The 20,490-nt window shown below is 36.3% G+C and overlaps 1 long non-coding RNA gene across 1 annotated transcript; it reads right to left on the bottom strand.

Moving 5' to 3' along the window:
* Positions 1-3,928: 3,928 nt before the first annotated feature.
* LOC139142041 (uncharacterized) lies at positions 3,929-16,553 on the bottom strand. The gene is made up of 3 exons (XR_011554287.1): positions 16,392-16,553; positions 9,900-9,962; positions 3,929-9,709 (listed from the first exon to the last, which is right to left on the bottom strand). It is a non-coding gene; the product is annotated as an uncharacterized lncRNA (long non-coding RNA).
* Positions 16,554-20,490: the final 3,937 nt, after the last annotated feature.

Below are 20,490 nucleotides of genomic sequence, written 5' to 3'. Positions count from 1 at the left end.
AAAACAAATTGGCATATTGGTGAGCGATATTTTAAATTGAGATAGCTTTTTTGGGGTGGGTTGTGCCAAAAGAAAACATTTTCTTATCATGTAGCATATTTGGGATTAATTTTACAAGTTACATTTGCACTGTAAAGGTTAGATATATGCATAATAAACTAGTGCCATTGTGAGAATGCTAGTGTTATAACAAACCATCGCATTCGTAAGCGTCGTACTATAAGTCTTAGCCAATGTGAAGGTCACATTTACATAATGAAAATTTGTCTTTATAAACTAGTGTCATTGTGAGAATGTTAGGTCATTTTGAAGGTTACATTTCCATAATAAACTATCGTCTTTGTTGTGAGCGTCGTTTCTGAAGGTCATATTTCCATAACAAACCATCGCATTCGTAAGCGTCGTTCTGTAAGTCTTTGCCAATGTGAAGGTCACATTTACATATTGAAAATTTTGTCTTTATAAGCGGTTCTGTCGACCGTCTCCTCAGTCTGTTGTAGCGGTAGTTTTGATGATATTTCGTCAGCATCTTATCACCATGGCCAATTGTGCAGTCGACGTTCCGTCATATCTTACCACCGAAGCTATCAGAGCACGAAATCTTAGGCGAGTTCGCGACAAGACCAAACGTGGCAACATCGATTTTCCGAGAGAGAGAAGTTAGAACTGCAGCAGAAGTTCAACCATATACGTACTCTTTTAGCGCAGCTAGACAATACCTATGACACGCGGTCCTAATTTGTACCACGCACGAAAAAGTACTAAGTTTGTGGATACCTTATCTGCCGAAATCAGCTCGATTCCGATCTATGCCCACCCCAATAACTCTACTGCACACAGACTGCAAAAAATGCTCTCTTGATGTCCCAAATCGTTAGTTTGCCAGCGATTCACGGTCAAGGCTCAATGCCGGCCATATTGTCTTACATGAACGTATCCATCGACTCCGTCTCTAGCTCCATAACGTAAGCTTACATATACTTTTTCGGGTAGGCACAGAGCGGAATCGAATAGAATTTTTTCTTGCGCAATCCGAATTAAACCGCATGTCGCCTGTTCTGTTTATGCACGGTCCCTCGAGGGACCGTGGTTTATGGCTGTCAGCGTTAGCAAGGTTGTGGTGGGAGGCCGTATCGTCCGAACACACGGCATCGTACACGCTAGGCGGAGTTGCTGACCGCGACCACGCAAATATGAATTGATAAAGTAGCCCACTGGCCATTTGTGTCCCGCTCACAGTTCTAAATGATGCAAACATACTGCTAGCTGCAGTGCAGTAGCTCGTGTTCCTCTTGATTGTACCGTTATTGGCATTGACCGTGAGCAGGGGAGCAAACAGCTTACACAGATACACCGCCAGCGCTCAAACCGTTACGTAAACGCTAATTATGCACGACCATGCCCATTCACCACCCACTCAAACACGGCGTTAATCCTGATCCCGGTCCATTTCGAGCGGGGCTTTAAAGACACATCTTTTTACTAAGTACTATTCATAGGTCCATTTATGTTTTTACAGGGACTACTCATTTCTATATTTTATTCTATTGGAATCGGTTTTAACTGGACACTATATTTTATCTCATTTTTTAATTTTTAATTCATCATTTCATTTTTTAAGTCAATTCCGAGTTGTTTTACTATTTAATAACTTTGTCTATTTTTTTGTCCTTTATTGTATGTACAATGCACTGAGACGTATGTGTAGTGCGTTTGTTAAGAATTAAATAATAATAAATAATAAATACATCGGCGCTATTCTGAATTGTTCCCATTTGTTTTTAAAAAGCATCTGCTTTCTATCGGTTGACGTTTTGGTTGAGAATAGGCATCGATATCTTTTCGCATGGTTGTTTACGGTTCATTGATAGGGTAATAGGCGATTTCGAAGGAACGACGTCTCTGGCCTTGTCGCCACACTCAATCTCAACACTTAGAGCACACCCACATCGACCGCATGAGTATGCGAACAAGGAAGCTCAAAGTTCAAACCCCACAAGCTGCTTAAGTCGTTAGAAATGACTGATTTCATTGTTCAACGTTTAGTTGAATGACTTTACCAAACGCTTGACTCATTCTTGACGTTTGCTTGACGCTAGACGCATTTGGCGAAAACGATCAGCGTTAGTTTTTTTCAGTAGAGATATTGTAGTCTTATCATGGATTCCGAGTATTTTCCGAGTTATATTTTTCTCAATATTTTTACGGAGAAGAAGGATAGAGACCGCTACCTTCTGTAGAAATGACAAAACCTGTGACATTGGTAGGGTTGGAAAAGCTATCAAACTTTGATGAACCAAGTCACCAAAATCGCCTTGGTTACTGAGCACAATGTGAAGCTTAATTTGTAAACGCAAAAAAACAAAAACAAAAAAAACCGGATCAGTATTAACGCCAAACTGGGTAGAGATTACAAATTATACATACACAGCGAATCTAGGGTTTGGTCTTATTCATGTTCGTTTGCATAAATATTAAGATACCCCTTTCCTGTGCGGGGCTTTTGAATAATAAAGACACTCATTTATTAAAAGATATTAGAGATAATTAGACTGAGAACGCCCGATATAATTTGGAGATTGAGATATACTGTCAAAAATATTAAAAGACAAGTCGATTGTGAATAGTTATGAAATTGTCTCCGAAATGTTTTTCTTATTCATCAATTTACAGTCAATCGGTTTGCTCACGGCGCTTTCATAAAAAATTGCCAGTAACATGGTTATAGCAATAGTTATGGAACCTATAGGTTACACAGAACTCCAAAGTGCCCAATGCCTACGCACATATAGACTCTCCACACTGGCAGTAAAGGCTGGTCTCATTTGGCTCTTGATGCTCTGTATATTATGGAATGTATTTTGCGAAATTTAATAAAAATGACAACACTATTGATTTTATTACAAACTAGCAGTACTTTGTTCATTTTATATGTTTACTTGTGACAAGTTTGAAAGTGCCATCTACTCAAAAAAACTTGACCGAAGACGAAGGTGTCATCCGCAATCGAGAGGAGTGTCAGCAGAGAAATGTCTGGATTTTTCAGGGAGAAAAAAGGATAGATGTGAAACAAAACGTATGTTGACTCTTCAAATTCAGGAAATAGTATACTTTTGTGTCCCTTGGCAACTTAAGAGTTGGATACTTACTGCAGGGAACTCAGGAGATAATTAAGGGGGCGCTGCAACCAGCACAGCATATTTTGCCCAAAAATCACTTTTTGCAAATATTTATTCAATTTCAATTAATTTGTGAACCAAGGATTAAAATATTGGTTTGGTTCACCTCGTAGCTTGTTAAGCGGTCTACAGTTTCGTGATAAAAAAGTGTTAATTTATGTAAATGTATGTAAATCACCCGATTTCCTGGCTTCTTTTTCCTCCCAGTTTTGTAATTTCCAAAGAATTTAACTCCACTTTGGCTGGATCAAATTTTCTGAAATTTCTGACATTTTGTTCTTTAAATGCTATTTATGAAAACGGCGTTTTTGTTTGGCAATAAAGTTCTTACATTTTGAATATGAGGCATTTTCATATTGCTGATCATTAATTTAATCAATTTATCAAATCAGTCTTTAATACCCTGCCATTTTAGAATGACGAGAGATCATGCCATATGAAATAGCCTTTTTTTTCTGAATATACTCTTCTTTCAAGTGAAATATCACATTGCAGAAAATAATACCAAGTTTTTTGCTTGAATTAATGTTTATCATTAATACCAAAATTAAGGTTTTTGCCCCAAATATACACCTACTTCATCCTTTGAGTAAGCTACTGCTACCATACTAAACTTTAGAGTCTCTGCCTTTTTAAAATGTGTAGTGTGAGGGGGTTTCCTTGTCATATTTGATGACAAATATTGCTTTGAAAAAATCTGTGTTGGCAACATGCAGCTCCACCTAAACGACACCTCTTGTGACGACTTTCCACAAGATTGTACTTTTATTCCAAGTAATACCTATTTTTTAACATTTCTTCATATAATGTATATTGTTATTGTTCACAAATAAAAGTAGATAAAAAACCCTTGATATCGGTAATGTATGATACTATTGTTTGTCACACATACATTTTGAATCTGTGTTGATTGGTTGACCGAAAGAAATCTAAATACTGTGAACAAATATATCGCGAAATCGACAGCAGTTGCATAATTCTACTGACGGCAATGCTGAAAACAACTTCTAATATTTCAAGCACTGGAACTTACATGAAAATGAGACAAACAACTTTTTTAAACATATATATGAAAGCTGTCAAAAGTTATACCAAGCGTTTGTTGTAAAAGTATAATATAGTATGCTAGTACTATTATTATTTACATGTACATTACGACTATTGACTACAAATTGGCCATATTAACAGTTTCATCTAACTTAAATGGAAGCGGTCGTCATAACTGCGCTCAAAGGTCGCCAGGGAATCCCTACGACCGATGTAAACACTGTATCCAAGGTATGTTGGCGATTAATAAAAGTTAAAACATGTTTGTCATAAAGTAGATCATAAAATGTTGCAGCTATGTCGACATGATGCATCTGTAAATAGTGCATTAAATACATCGTTTGTGAACAAGAAAGTTGCACATGAGCAGTTGTGACGACTGCTTCCCTTTAAACACAGTGGTCACAATCGCTTGTCAAAGATTGTTAAATGTAACGGTCAAACACTGTATTGTCTAAATGCAGGTTACCTCGTTTTCCTTTGTGACGTAAGGTTATAATACACTCTTTCGGCAAGTGATTTAAAAACCAAAAATGTCCGTAGTCTTTCATTAGAACTCTTGTTTTAGATGAACAGAAAAAATATTATTCGTGCATAAAATATTATATTTCCTGTATCTTCTACAATAATTCACGAAGTATTGACCACCAAGAAACATGTACCTAATTACAATCCACAGATGAAATTATTCCTCTATTGAACTATACAATCGTCGTTCAATTAAGACATTAAATCACAAGTTTACATTTCTCGTCATTTTAAATATAAGCTTTTTACGATATAATTTTATCTACAGACATTTAAAGAAATAGGCTCTGAGACTGAATAATGACCTGTAAAAACTCGGAAGCGATCATAATATCAGCATCAATATCGCAATTCATAACTAAGAATAGTGCACCGCGTTTTAACGTTCATTGCTGCAGGAGACGTTTTTCAACATATCATTATTTCAAGTCAACCTAAGACAGCAAGAATATTATAAAATTAATAATAAAGGGTTTAAAAGTTAAATGATTGATTTTTGCCTATGACATTAACGGTAAACAATAAGACAAATAATTTGATTCAATAAAAGCCGTCACCTCTTCTTGTATGAAGTAAGAACATATATAGACACAAAGGTTCGGGGAAATAGAAACGATTTTAAATTGTCTAAAAAATGTTGACAAATGTAATTCGAAATTAGCTTCTATAAACACAGCACAAATCTCAGTGGATGAGGATCCTTCGAAAACACTCTCAGGTGGATTTTTAAATTCTACAAGGCCTACCAAAAGAGCAATGTTTTGTAAGATCAGCGTAACAAAGGCAATACTCTTCCATACAATTACAAACACGATTTGAACTAATTTGGGATAATTGGATTTTCATATTTTTAAAATTTCTCAAAAGTGTTTGGTGCTTTATAGCTGAATGTTGCAATATTACAAATTAACCACAAAAACAAGTGTGTAACATAAAAATAAAAGCAGATGAGTTTACATTTGCAAATCAAACAGACATTACTTCACCATCCAATTATCTAAAATTAGTTCCAATCAAGTTAATAGTAAACAAAAAATAAAACATTATGTTTCTTATGTTTGCAAATTGAAAAAAGCTTTTGTTTCAGTATTAGTTTAGAACTTTAAAACTAAAATTTCCTTTTGTACATGTAAACCTCTTTAAAGGCGCAATGTATCTGAAATTCGAGAGGATTCGATTTCCTTTTATCGAAACAAATATATCGTAAAGATTTTATAAAATTTCCCATTGGTCTGTTACTATTCCTCTCAGTTGTTCCCAAAAGTGTTCCCTTTCATCCTCGTTTTCATCACCGACCGGCCAAGCCAAGTATGTTTTGGTGTTCACAAAAAACTTCAGAATGTCAGACATGTCTTTCTGGGGAACCTTTTCCAACATAATGAACAAGAGAATACTCTCATCATGTAGTGCGTGCAACATCATCGTGAACGCCAATCTCATTTCAAAATCACAGAATGGACTCTTGACGAAATTTTCTGATACGATAAAGATTATCTTCCTGCTCTTTTTGATGTTTTCCTCGATATTCGTAAATATATCTTTTCCACCGTGGAAGTCTCGTGTGTGAATACACAGTCTCAATTCAAGTTCATCTTCCATAAAGGGTTGGAGTTGCTCATCAATCCAGTCAGAATCTCCTTCGCTAAAACTGACAAAGGCATCAAACTCATACTCTCTTTTGTCTTCTAATCGGAAGTAGAGGGGTAACGCTGTTTTATTTGGTTAATTCTCTTGTAGGCTTTGTAAATCAAATGCCATCGTTTCTTCCAAACAATTCTGCTTACAAAGAGGATAGGTATTATAAGAACAACGATTGCTACAAGTTTTATTTGAGTCTCGTAACACGCTATTCTATAGTGATCGATCATAATGAACGGTTTACCAGAAAGAGAACTTGGCTCTGAACATGTATATGTCTGCCATGGTAGAGAACCGTCCATAGTGAACGCTAGATTCTTGGCTGAGGTCATCCACTTCTGTATATACGCTTTGTCACAATCACAGTTTAATGGATTATTTTCGAAGTAAAGGCCCGACAAAAAAGCCAAATGCTCAAAAGTGGCGGGATGCAACAATGTGATTCTGTTGTCGCTGAGATTAATCGTTGTTAATTTTGCGTTGTATTCGAATGTGTCCTTGCTTATCATCGAGATTTTATTATATGATAAATCTATGTACGTTAAGTTTATCAACCGTTGAAAATAGAATTGACATAGTGTTGTTATTCCAGAGTGTGTTGCATTCAAATATTGCAGATTTACGAAGGATTGAAATATAATTCCTTGACTTGTTTCATTACATTGTGTGTAAATATCTCTAGTGTCAAATCCCGTGTAGCTAAAACTAGCAGACCGTACATTTTGCGTTTCCCTAAATTCTACGTTATAATTATTGAGTTTCAATTTTGAGTGCGATAGATCAATCTCGCTTAGCTTAGGAACATATAAAACGGCAAAATAATCGTCAACTAACGAAACGGTCATCCATTTCAAAGATTGGAAATATATAATTTTCTCACGAAAAAAGATACTTGGATTTGTCATGTTCATGACTTCGATTTTACTTGGGTCACAGACACATCGCATGATATTACCATAACGTTCTCTCACTTCTGAATTTTCAAAGATTCTTGATATTTGACAGGTGTGATACACAATGTTGCCGTTACTATTGCTATTTGAATAATAATTGCACACTCCCTTGTCGAGCGCTGTTGCGTTATGGTCAGTTTTCCAGTCGTCATACTGATCTAGGATTACACGACAACATCCTCGTGAATATGTATATATTTCGTCTCCAGTATCAAAATGGAAAGCCTGTAGCATTGAAAGGTTTCCAATCATCTCAGCGTCCATTTCAAATGCATTGTGAATCATGTTCAAGTAAATTAGATTCGGTAAACTATGGAACATATTTTCACTAATGAATAAAATGCTATTCCCACTGATATCTAACAGTTTCAGGGATTCCAAATTGGAGAACGTATTCCTGTGTATGTATCTCAAGGGGAAAATACTCTGGTTTAAATATAGAAAATTTAATCCTCTGAAACATGAAAACACGTTGTCCATAGTATCAGAGCCACTATTAAAGAACAAAGATTGCACTTTGATGTACTCATTTACATTAACGTCACAGAGAGGCATAAAATATTTTGGCATTGTGAGGTTCAATGAATCTATGTCAGCGTATAGAAGAGCACTCTTAATGACATTCGGTATCATTTTATCGTACGGCAGTGTTTGGTTTTCTGGACCGTCTTTGGATATGTCCTTGATCCACTCTTCAAAATGTTGTTGTAAATCTACATTTTGAGGAACATAAAGTGAAATCAATTCAAATTTGTCAGAGGTGCATTTAGATATTTCCAGAATTGTCATCGTTTCAGTTCCTACAACGAATGGATGTGTAGTAAACCAAGTTGCCCCTAGTGATAAGAAATTCACTTTCCTTAGATTTGGAAAGCTTGACATCCAGTCGTTGAGTGAGCTGTACTTTCTGCTAACATCGATGTAATGAAACAAGTACAAGCCACAAAACGACGCCAGGGGATCGTAACGTGGGCACGTCCAGTCCAGCGACGTTAAAGATTTCAATGGCTCTAACACTTCAATATGCATATCATTTGAGAGACACAGGTATTCTAAATTATGTAAATCTTGAAATGCACTAGGATCTATATTTATGGGATACGTTTTCGACAGTAAGTTTAAATACTTAAGATTTGACAGGCCATATAAAATACGTGCATCTATATAACCAATACTATTTAGTGAGATGTCTAAATGGGTAAGATTTCGAAAGTCAGCGAAGGTAAGAGGATCAATGCTATGGATACCTCCAAAAGAAAGGTTTAAAGACAACGCATTCGACAAACCGGCAAATGCAGATGAATGGATAGTACTCTTACTAGTGATTGAGCCGGAAAGGTCTAAAGAAGACATTCTCTTCAGTTCAGAGAATTGCTTTGCATCCAATGAAAGCAGGTTTCCATTGTTAAGAACGAGACGGTCGAGGTTTTGAAGACCCACAAAGACGGATGCATCGATGTGTTTCAAGTTATAACAGCTTGTGATATCCAAACTTTGCAGACTCGGCATTCCAGCGAAACTCCCAGGAAATATTTTGGTGAGTTGTCGATTATAACCAATAGCTAAATGGATTATGCCATTTCGTTTAACAAAATCTGTGCTACTGTGAAAAACTGAAGGGCCCTCAATACAGTAGAATTTTCCAGATGTCAGATCTAAAAGTTTCAGACGAGGAAGTGTGTAAAACATACTCATGTTAAGACAGTTGTGAATGATTTGGTCAGTGTCATTTCGTTTATAATTAACCCACATCCTTAGCGTTTCTATATTTTCAAGTCCCTCAAAGTTTTCAATGATAGTGTTTTTGAAATAAAAACTCATTTCTAAATATTTCAGATGTTTTACACCATTCCAGGAACACTTGCCAAATTCTAAATTAACAATATCGAGCAGCCGGAGGAATTTCAAATTATGAAGGCCAATGAAAGCGTTGCATGGAATTAATCGAATTCCATTCGATGAAAGATCTAATATTTCAAGGTAGGGCAAGTTCATAAAACTATCAGCTGTTATGATGCTGATATGATTATCGCTTAAGTTCAATCTCTTAAGATTAGAAAGCTTCTGAAATGAATATTTGTCCAATACTTTGATAAGGTTGTTAAAAAGATACAAGTCTTCAGTGGATGTTGGCAAAAAGTCTGGTATTTGTTTGAGATACCGTTGTGAACAGTCAAAGCGTCCACCCTGATAGTCGTCACTCGGTAAAGACAGGCAGTACTTGTAAGTCACCCGTGGTTCTACTTCATTCGGCAACACTGATGACAGTAGTACATTACCCAATGCCGAGAACAATACAGTTGCCCAGAAAAAGTGCTTTAAATTGTTTGATGACTCTGCCATCCTTGCTTCCAAAGATGTTAACTGTTGAAGAATTTAAAAAATCATAAAGTTTAAATTATAACTCAATGCATTAAGCAAGTATCGTATTACTTGTATCGAATATATGGTCATCGAGAATTTTTGTAAATGCATAAAATTGCTAGAATAAGGAAATATTACGTGCGAGATTGTTGTAATATATTTCAATATACTTTATACTTAAAACTATTACCTTATATTTTTTGTCAAATGTCGTATCCTGTTTTTACGCAACTTAGTACATTACATGTACTTGCTGAAACGGAAAGAAAAATACGGAAACGTTTATAATTATATAAAAATATCTGTAAGAAGTAATAGACTTTGCCTTTATCTCGACTGCATTAATCAGTGAGGGTTCAAGCAAAAGCACTAAGTCCACATATATGGTTTTGAGTGATTCACTTTAAATCTACCTTAAGGTAGAGACACACGTTAGATGATACTTATTTTAAAGTCACTTTTTCTCAATAAATTTCACTTTTAGACACCACACATTATATATATTCTGTTAGCCCTATATCTCAACATTATGAAAATATGTTTATTTTCCGAAATCACAGTGTTTGTGACCATTTCTCTCAAAAATATGCGTTTTTGAGTTTTTTTTACCTAAAAAAATTAGGTGTTACAGGACTATGGCGACTTGAGATCTTTTAACAGAAATCAACAATTGAGTAGTCTGGGGAAAAAACGGTGTCCCAGATTTTTTCTATTCCCTTTTGTTTCAGCACAATAAGGTGTGAAAGTAACAACTCTGGGTTTTTGAATAAATTACCGGGTTTCGTTCACTTCAGCAAGAATTTCTCTTGTTCTATCAATTTTACCGAAAATCTGGGACACAGTTTTTTCCCCAGACTACTCCATTGTTGATTTCTGTTAAAAGATCTCAAGTCGCCATCGTCCTGTAACACCTAATTTTTTTAGGTAAAAAAACTCAAAACGCATATTTTTGAGAGATTTGGTCACAAACACTGTGATTTCGGAAAATAAACATATTTTTCATAATGTTGAGATATAGGGCTAACAGAAAATATATAATTTGTGGGGTCTAAAAGTACAATTTATTGTGAAAAAGTGAGTTTAAAATAAGTATCATCTAACGTGTGTCTCTACCTTAAGCTCATTGCTCGTATTGATAGTTTTCCGCTTATCGCATTTGTTGACCTTGCAACAGTTTTCGATATTTCCAACCATAAGTATCCGTAATTTTTGATATCTCATATCAGTATATTACAGGATATCTGCTTAAAGAAGTGAAGGCTGTCAACAATAATAATATTGAAAACCAATTCCGTGAAAGTTTTGAAACAATTTTGATGCAGTTTGTAATGATTCGGCTCGATATGGCTGTGTTTACATACTTGCAGTCAATAAGTGATATCATTCTAATCTCAAGATCAAAGGTCGAAGAGGTGCGTCGGAAATATGCAGCACTCAAAAATCAAGTACAGTTTAACTTTGAGCTGAATCCCAAAGTGGTGCAAGCCGGAAATTATGAACCCTTGGAACACACATTAAATTTGTGCTATTACTTTTGGTGCTATCAGTATTACAATTTAATTTCAGAAAATCTAAAGCGTATGTTTAGAACATTTCTGTGATAACAGACATTTCACCTCATTATGAATTATAGTTTTAATGACAAACGTTTTACAGACGTCAGTTTCGAGTCTACCGTCCTCACAAGTATTAACATGTATTTCATTACCATTATAACCCGCAACATGCTCATTCCGTGTTGCAATTCGCCAGAATACGTCATGTGAAGAGAAAATTAAACTAGATACGTCTACTCCCCACTGAATCGATAAAGGGACGTCAGGGGGTATTTTTGAAAGACAATTTCCCTAGGAAAATAGTTTTTCGCCAACATTTTTAAAAGTCCCGGTCACGTGGTAATATGTGTCGTGTCGTCTGCACCTATGAATTGATTGCCGCTGAGTAGAACGTGATGAGCACCTGGAATTAGTCTGGTTCCTGGCCCCTTTCTATCTATCGCTGGCTGCGCTGTGCTAACGGAAAGGGTCAGTTATGCCCCGGCCATTTTGCCCAGATTTAGGGCAAAATGACCGATATGCGACGTCAAGCTGGAACATTCGAAATGACTGCGTCCTTTACAGTAACTCAGCAACAAGGCAGGGTAGTCACCATAAACACAAGCCTTCAAACAATCAATCTGTTTTGGTTTAAATTTGTAGAACGTATAAGCTGAAAGTGCGTGTTTCGTACGAAATGACAGAGTAGAGGTTTTTTCGAACAAAATGTTGACAACGAGGAGCGGACAAAACTCATGAAACTTTATAATAAATCAACTTGTTCAATTGTGTCGCCAAATCAAAGAATGGCGCATACCTGACCCTTTTCGTTGGCACAGCAGTCAAAAGGGGACAGGGAACTAGACTACGCCCGGGATGAGCGTCGAGCCTCTCTCTAAAACAGCAAGATTTTCCATGAAATTGAACAGCTAATCGACGAGGAAGATTCAAGAGCAGCCAAGGATGTTTCTGGGTATGCTTAGAATATTTTTCTGCATTATGAAAGCGCCAAGCTTGGCGCTTTTTCCCATGATTCAAATTACATGGGCAACTTCCTGTACTATTTCTATCGGTTTTTGTAAAAAAATCTTGCGAGTTTTAAATGGCGAAAATAGCTTTCCGGGGTAAGTGACATATGTAAAATATGTAAAATGTAAAAATTTACGTCCTTGATGAACTTCCCCTTTAAGCCAGCACGTATTGAAAGTTGTCCGCTTATCATCGCATTTGTTGTTTCCGATACTTTCATCCATAAGTATCCGTTACTTTTTATATCTCATATCAGTATAGTGCAGGATATTCGCTTACAGTGGTAAAGAGTTTCAACAACAATTGAAAATTAGTTCCTGATGAGTTAAGAAACAATTTTGATGCAGTTCCTGGCTTTCCGCTTATTTACAGCAAATTATTAAAACGTTTACATTATTACACTTGTTGAAAGCAGGAACAAAAAAGAAAGACTATGGTTACTTTTTGCAATGATTAGGCCGAATATGGCTGTGTTTACATACCAACAGTCAATAAGTGCTGTCATTCTAATCTCAAGATCAAAAGTCAAATAGGTGCGTCGGAAATACTCAGTATTCATAAATCAAGTTCAGTTTAACTTCGAGCTGAATCCCAAAGTGGTGCAAACGGAAAATTTTGAACCATTGGGACACACACGAAAAAATGTGCTATTATCTATCTAAAACGAATGTTTAGATCATAGCAGTGATAACAGACATTTCACCTCAATATAAATTATAGTTTTAATGACAAACGTTTTACAGACGTCAGTTTCGAGTCTACCGTCCTCACAACTATTAACGTGTATTCTATTATCCATTGTAACCCGCAACAGGCTCATTCCGTGTTGCAATTCGCCAGAATAAGTCACGTGACGAGAAACTAGGTACGTCTCCTCCACATGGAATAGAAACAAGTGACTTCAGAGGGTATTTTTGAAAGACTATTTCTCTAATGAAACTGTTTGTGCCAAAATTTTGAGTGACCATATGCGACTTTTGTCTGCAGCTTTGAAATGATGGCCCATGACTAGAACTTGATGTGCGCATGGTATGAGCGACGAGCTTCTCTCTAAAAAGGAAGATTCTCCATTCCAACAGCGTAGGAACTTGTACAGCTCATCGACGGCAAAGATTCAAGAGCAGCCAAGGATTGTCCTGGGTATGCTCACAATATTTTAGTGAAGATATTGGTACAACTGTCAAACGTTGTTGAGAAATCGCCAAGAAAACTTGTCACAATGGATTGTTGCAGTACATACTATCAAAACACATTAAAAACTATAACATAAAACAACATGAGCGTGTTGTATCATAAAAAATATATCATCTGGTCTTTATTCGGGCTATAGCACCTGTTCATCACCACTCGTGACCGTGCCTTACCGGAAATATATCGCTAACCCCTCGGCCTACGGCCTTGAGTAATAGCGATGTGATTCTGGTAACGCACAGCCCCTCGGGGTAAAAAAAACGAGTGCTATAGCCCTCATGACCAGGCTATATGTATTTATTATTCACTTCCTGCTATTATAGCATTCCATTTAGACTATTAATTCTATCTTTTAGATCAAATAAACTGAATCCGTATTCCAGGATAATGTACCAAACACTCTTGGATGAAAGATAGATGACGAGCGGAACACGGCTAAGCTAATGGATTGAACATCATAAGTAATGTCGTTATATTGATCTTACCATTCCCAGGTCGTGAGTCACTTATTCCTCTTGGTAACATACAACTATCATCTAGAAAATAAAATACTGTCTCTGAAAGATATAAACCGAAGACGCCAAGTTTATTTATAATAGAACAAATATGGGACTATGTGCCCAAGGACAGGTGACCATTTGCCCTCCTTACGTTGGACAAATGGTCTCCTGCCTCGAACGGTATATATCCCCTCGTTTGGACTATAATGTTTTTATTACACGCCTCTCTTATGTTGTCATTGCAAGTGTTTCAGTAAACATGCAAATGACAATCATGTGTTTTAATTCCATGTTTGACAAAAATGCGTTGAAAACAAACAAAGCGATTTCCATCATCGAACGGCGCATTGATATACCTATATCAATGTTATGCGGTTTATCGATTTTTCGCATAATTTTGTAAAAACTGCATTTTCTATGTTTTTCATGTAATTTCATAATTTTTAAGTCCCGAAGTTGTCGGGTTGCAAAATGTTCATTTTAAGTAAAGTGCTGACCATCAACAAGTTATCATTGAATCCTACAGAGCGTGCGACGTTCGATATATGAGGCATGTAACAAATCCAAATATATTCATATGGAAAATCGCATGGCTTAGTTTTTGAGCTTAGTATTTGACCTATATTTCATCTGTAAAACAATCCCCCATACGAAAAAGAATAGAAGCCATTTTAGAATGCTTCATTCATATAGTTCATAGATGATACACAACTTTGAATTCAAGGTTTTTCAACGGATGCAGTATTTGCATTTTTGCTGTCTGCAATCTTTCATACTAGCTTTTTTGATTTCATTTATCTTTTCAATACACATCATTCGCATATGAGTCACGGGATGCCACGTATAACATCGTTTCGTGTACCTCAATAACATTTCTACACTACTTAAAAATCTAAGCGGGTTCATAATCTGTTGTGTGCGTTATGCAATGGTAATGGTGCCAGTCATACTATCGATTGTTAACGCATGGTTCATAAAACAAAAGGATCCTTGGAGGACAGACATTAATTCTGGCCAAGTATAACTTTGAAGGCAAGTTTTACATTCAAGATATGCATTTTCGTCCGACAAAATTTGATGTCATAGTATTTCAAATTGGGAGAAAGTGGCTTCACATATCTGCCTTCTCGTCCTGTATCTGCTTTAATGTGTTTCGTGTTTAAATTGGGTTTGGCTGTTAGTGTGATAATCAACAGACAGGTTATTAATTTTAAAATAAGCCATGGCGATGAACTAGAGATCAACATCATAGCAAATACATAAAAATAAGAAAGAAATATAGCTATAGGCGACTGAGGAAGAGACCGAACTTGTTTTGAAACGTGGGGGCACGGTTTTCTAGGACACATCCGGCTACGCCCACGTCTCGCCATGGCTTATTTTAAACTTAACATCACGTTTGTTGATTTTCACACAAACAGTTAAAACACAATTTAGACACAAAACACATTGAAGCAGATACAGGACGAGGTGGGTGATGTGTGAAGCCACTTTCCCTTTATTACACTGCATTTACAAAAGTTCATTGTCGCCTAAATGTTAGCTAGCAGTAATACTGTTAAAACTGCAGCATTCAGATCTTTTCAAAATTTCACCCCATAGAATTTTTCCATCTTGAAAAGTGACATCCACTTAAAACTAAATGGTTCAGCAAAAGATGAGCGATTAAATACCACCTTTAAATAGTTTGATGTTTCACTCCGCCAAGAGGATTATGCCTTTACTACCAAAGAAACAAACAATGCTGGTAATCTTTCTAATTTCAAAATATGATTATACATTTGCTTTGCTTATAACATATTGGGATCAGCAGAGGCCTAAGCTTCCTACAATAGTCATTTCCTACAATAGTAACTAGTAAATAACACCCAACACTTTCCTCAAAAATGTTTGATCTGAAACATCGTAGAAAAGTATTGTTTTTCTCACTTTAGAAGACACCCTTTTAATCGGTTTTGTAAAACGCATTGCAGTGCCTTTTTTACAAATTTAAGTTATTATAAAGTAACATATCTCCTTCAGGTTTCCAAAAACAACATCAGGAGTGATAATTTCTAAATCTTTGAAGTGAAACAACTAATATCTAGTTTCTACAATGTACAAAATATCCTACCTGCTACATTTTAGCAATTATGTCTTTAAAAGTCCCGTGACATTTTCGATCCAATGACATTATAGTGAAGTTAACATTTCACAAATTTAGTTTCGATGTCATTTGAAGTGTCGCAAGCAGCAAATAGTCATACTAGTCTAGACCATACCATTTACAGCAGGCCACTTTATGCATAAAGGAAAGTGAATTTATTATAATGGCTTTGCTGTACAGTAATCTGTATTGCTAAAGTGTTTTATGTGACAAAAATCATTTCTTACATAAGGCCAGGTATCGGTCGAGGTATTGGGAATTTAAGTGGTCTGAAGTCTTACCTCTTAATGAATTGCAATTCCTTTTAGTGCAATACAAAAATGAATCTGTAGTGCTCTTCTTCGTTATAAAAGTGATTCTGGTGTCAACGAAACTGTACATACGTACTGCCCTACAGTCATGACACATCTTCAGATGATGTGGAAGTGAATAACACCTCACATTGAAATGCAAGGAATATAAAATCTGGACAACCTACTCACGCCTGGCCAATACCACTGGCTGCACATTAAATGCTTTCATTTGAATAGCAAGCCAATGTGTTTCCCCTGATTGTGTTGACTATAATCGTATAAGGTTACGACTGTGAGATCATGGGAGTGTGTTAAAAGTTATTTATAAGTATAGAGCGTAAAGACTCTGCAAATTTCTCACATTTTTTTTTCAGAAAAGAAGTTATCACAGTGACTCAATTTAACTACAAAGCCAATGGTTTCAATTCGGATACTCAGTGCTCTGTTGAAGCCCCTGTTAAACAACACAAAGTGGCGAAGCAATGTATTTGCATATCAACACATATTCATCCATGTTCTGCCTAGATGAAGCTGAAATTTTCAGAATGCGATAAGATAAACGTGCGGGTTTGGTCGACCAGTTTAAAGTCCTTCATATATATTAGCTGAACAAATCGTCAGACCAAATATAATATAAACTGCAATGAATATTAGAATAACACATAAAACTGTCCTTCAGAGTAATCATTCCTTATATTGTCAACGTCAGGCAATCTTTCTTTTCATTTGTCATAGCCACACTCATTGTATGAAGTCTTTGTCAAACCAAAACATTAAAAATTAAAATTTATAGTTTTTGTAGGTCTTCAGTGTTCATTATCTCTACTTCATTACTCATGTCAAGCTGGCACATAGAAATGCAGCTGAAATTTTCACAGTGAGATAAGCTTAGCTCGCTGGTTTTGGTCGATTCTGTTTTCATCCGTTCATAGCAAATGCTTAGTACCGGAACAAAATCGTGACAAAAAGTATGAAAAGCGATTTAATGTGAGAAGAAAACCATAATCTGTGCTTCAGAGTAATTCTTCCTTTTTATGGTAATGACAATATTTTAGAGCAAACCCTATTGGTTTGGTGCTTTGATAATATCAAGAAATTGCTTGTAATGTTTGTTTCTACCACATCAAGTTGGTGAAACTTACAGCAATAATATCGTAGCCATTGAAAACCTCTAAAGATTTCGTAAACAGAGATAGATAAACCAGTGCTTTAGAAGAGTGCTCAAGGATTTTGCATCTACATTCTAGTCAGGTGTGATAATGCAAAATTGCACTTTAAACGGCACCACAATACGGCGACTAATGAGTCAACGGCTATTTCTTATCATAATCTTCTCGTTGTCATTAATCAAAATTCAGTTCATATCATGTTGGCCTGACTTCAAGTTGAATACGTCTTGCATATTTCAACTGGGAATCAATAGAAAACTGACGCTTCATGCATTTTTCGCATATTCACCAATTTGTTGTCAATTTGTTTCAAGTTATCCTAAATCCGTCTTCCTTTTTCTTTCATTTGTCATCCAGTCACACTCACTTTATAAAGGTTTTGTCAAACAACAAAATTAAAAATATTAAAATTTCTAGGTTTTTAGGTTGTCATTCTGTTGTTTATCTATACTTCACCGGCTGTCATTATTCACGTCAAGCTGACTTTTAGCTGACATGATGAGATAAGCTGAATCGACGGTTTCGGTCGATTCTGTTTTGATTTTTTCATAGCAGATATACTGTAGCTGTAAAAGAAAACATGTTTGTCTGGCGACAGTTCTTGTTTCATATCGTACATAGTAAAATCTTTTTTTAGGAATAATGATCATAATTATCTATTATGCTTCAAACAATCCTGATTACACTTTGTTCCTATACACGAACTGTATGTGTAAATAGAAACACGTGACGATTGTCTCACACCATGCCTATGGGTGTCCCAAAACGCATATGCTAACCCGTTATTCGGGGAGTTGACCGGTTTTCTACAATAGGCAGTGAAGCTATGGCCGACACAAGTGTGCGAAAAGTTTAGTCAGTATATTGTTTGATCAGCTTTCCAATTAATGAAATGTATTCGGCAGGGCGATTTTCATCACTAAAGTAATCTTGAGTGTCAATTAAGCTGCTATGTATACGTCGTGACACAATAGAGGCACAGTTGGTCTGCTGGGAGACCGATCTGCCATGTAAATGACAAAATTCAATTAAACAATGACCCATTAATTTTGCACCTGGCTGACAATTGTGCGTTTTGTTGGCTAGTCAGCACCATTTGAAACCTACTTAAATCTCTAATCATTAAGAAAACATAGTATCAAGATATCACCAACACTTATCTTTTGGTTGATTTGTTGTACAAAATCTGAACTGGAGTAAATAACATTAACGCGGGCTTTTTGGTGCTACGAGGAAGGTTAAGGATTTGTTACTGACGAAGCTATTGCATTGCCTCCACCCCTTATCATAAACCTACGAGAATTGTTACAGTATTAAACTAAAAGCAACAAAACAAGTCCCCACCTAAGGACACAATACAACATTGTTTCAGTTCGTTTTGATGTTAAACACCCACGGGACGACAGCCTTGTTGTTGTCGTCTCTTCTTATTGGATATCGCCCGAATGTGTTGATTGGCATACGTCATCAACGGATGTTGTGTCATATTTAGGGGTACTTATCATTGGCATTGAAGTATACATTAAAATAACTCTTGGCTGAATGTTTTTATCAGCTGATGAGGAAACGCCTCGGTTGTTGACAGAACTGACGGCTTTCGAATCCATACCCAGGCTTGGCGAAACAGGTATTCCATGCGTTGAGGGTTGTACTTTTGCCGTTATTTCCTCGCACTGGTAGTCCTTACTTGCAATGATGAAATCATCAATTGCCATATCACTAAGGAAGCTTGAACCGACAACTCCTTCCAGAATGACCTAAAAGTAATTCAATTTTATTGTCACACTATGGAGACATCGTAAAGTTACTTAATAGTTTACTTCTGAAATATAAACAAATCAACCCTTGACCCAGCACCTTTAACAAATCACATCTTCTGTGGTTTAAACAATTAATTTAATCGAGTGTTCAAAAATGCATGCAAATATATTCAGCGATGGTATTCCCCGGTTTTCCTGTCAACGGTACAATTTGTCTTGTTTCCTTTCGCGTGTGAATGTTCGTATGAGTGAAAATGCCCCATTATTTAAAAAGCAAATCACCCGAAACAAATTTGTGACATAAGCATTTAACACAACTTAAACCAGTGGTTCCCGTATGTGAACATCGGTCTGCCCTCTTTACTCCATATCAGTTCTTCCACCTCACCCTTTACGTCACATTCATTCGACCTGATGAAATGACAGAAATTAATTATCTCCGTTGTGGTCAGTTTTGCAGTATACAACCTTTAGCCTCGCAAAGACTGATGCTCGACTGCAGAGTAACGCGTACAGAATGAGAAAGACGTAATTTATTTAGACCTGAAAGTACGTTCGTTCACTTTAATAGGCATGGCGCCCGGGCTCGATAACGTCCTGTATCATATACAATCTGTAAGCGGCATTGTAGAGTTTAAGATACACTGACACGTTTAAGGAATGGTGACACACGGATTAGCGACATGTTGTTCACATGATACCATATCAGCAACACCCTCTCCATCACAAGAAACCTCTGGTAACACATACGTTGCCATTACCACTGTCTCATTAGGGTGCAGAATTGTCTATCCGTGGACAGACGCTAGAATATGAAAGGATCGCTCGAGATTACAAGTTTGTTTACAAGTATACGTAGTCTTCACTGGAGTTTATCATTTCATTTGTTGTCCTAAAACCCAAAAGACCTTTTGACCTGAAATTTTAACCCTGAATAGAGAATTAAATGTGTATATCGAAAAACTTAATAGTGATTTCGTGATGAAACGTAGAGTCGCCACTGAGTGAATGGATTTACATTTTAAAGGGGTTGTAGTATGTAACAGTGAATATCAACAACGAATCACTGTGTTTGGTCGCCTGTGTGGAATATATGTAATCTGCCATGAGGTATCGGAGATATTCTCGTCTAATGTCATTTTACATTTTTTCTCAAAT

Source organism: Ptychodera flava, chromosome 10 (assembly GCF_041260155.1).
Source record: "Ptychodera flava strain L36383 chromosome 10, AS_Pfla_20210202, whole genome shotgun sequence".
Taxonomy (NCBI): Eukaryota; Metazoa; Hemichordata; class Enteropneusta; family Ptychoderidae; genus Ptychodera; species Ptychodera flava.
The sequence above is the reverse complement of the archived record's forward strand: the minus strand, read 5'-3'. Positions and strand labels throughout refer to the sequence as shown.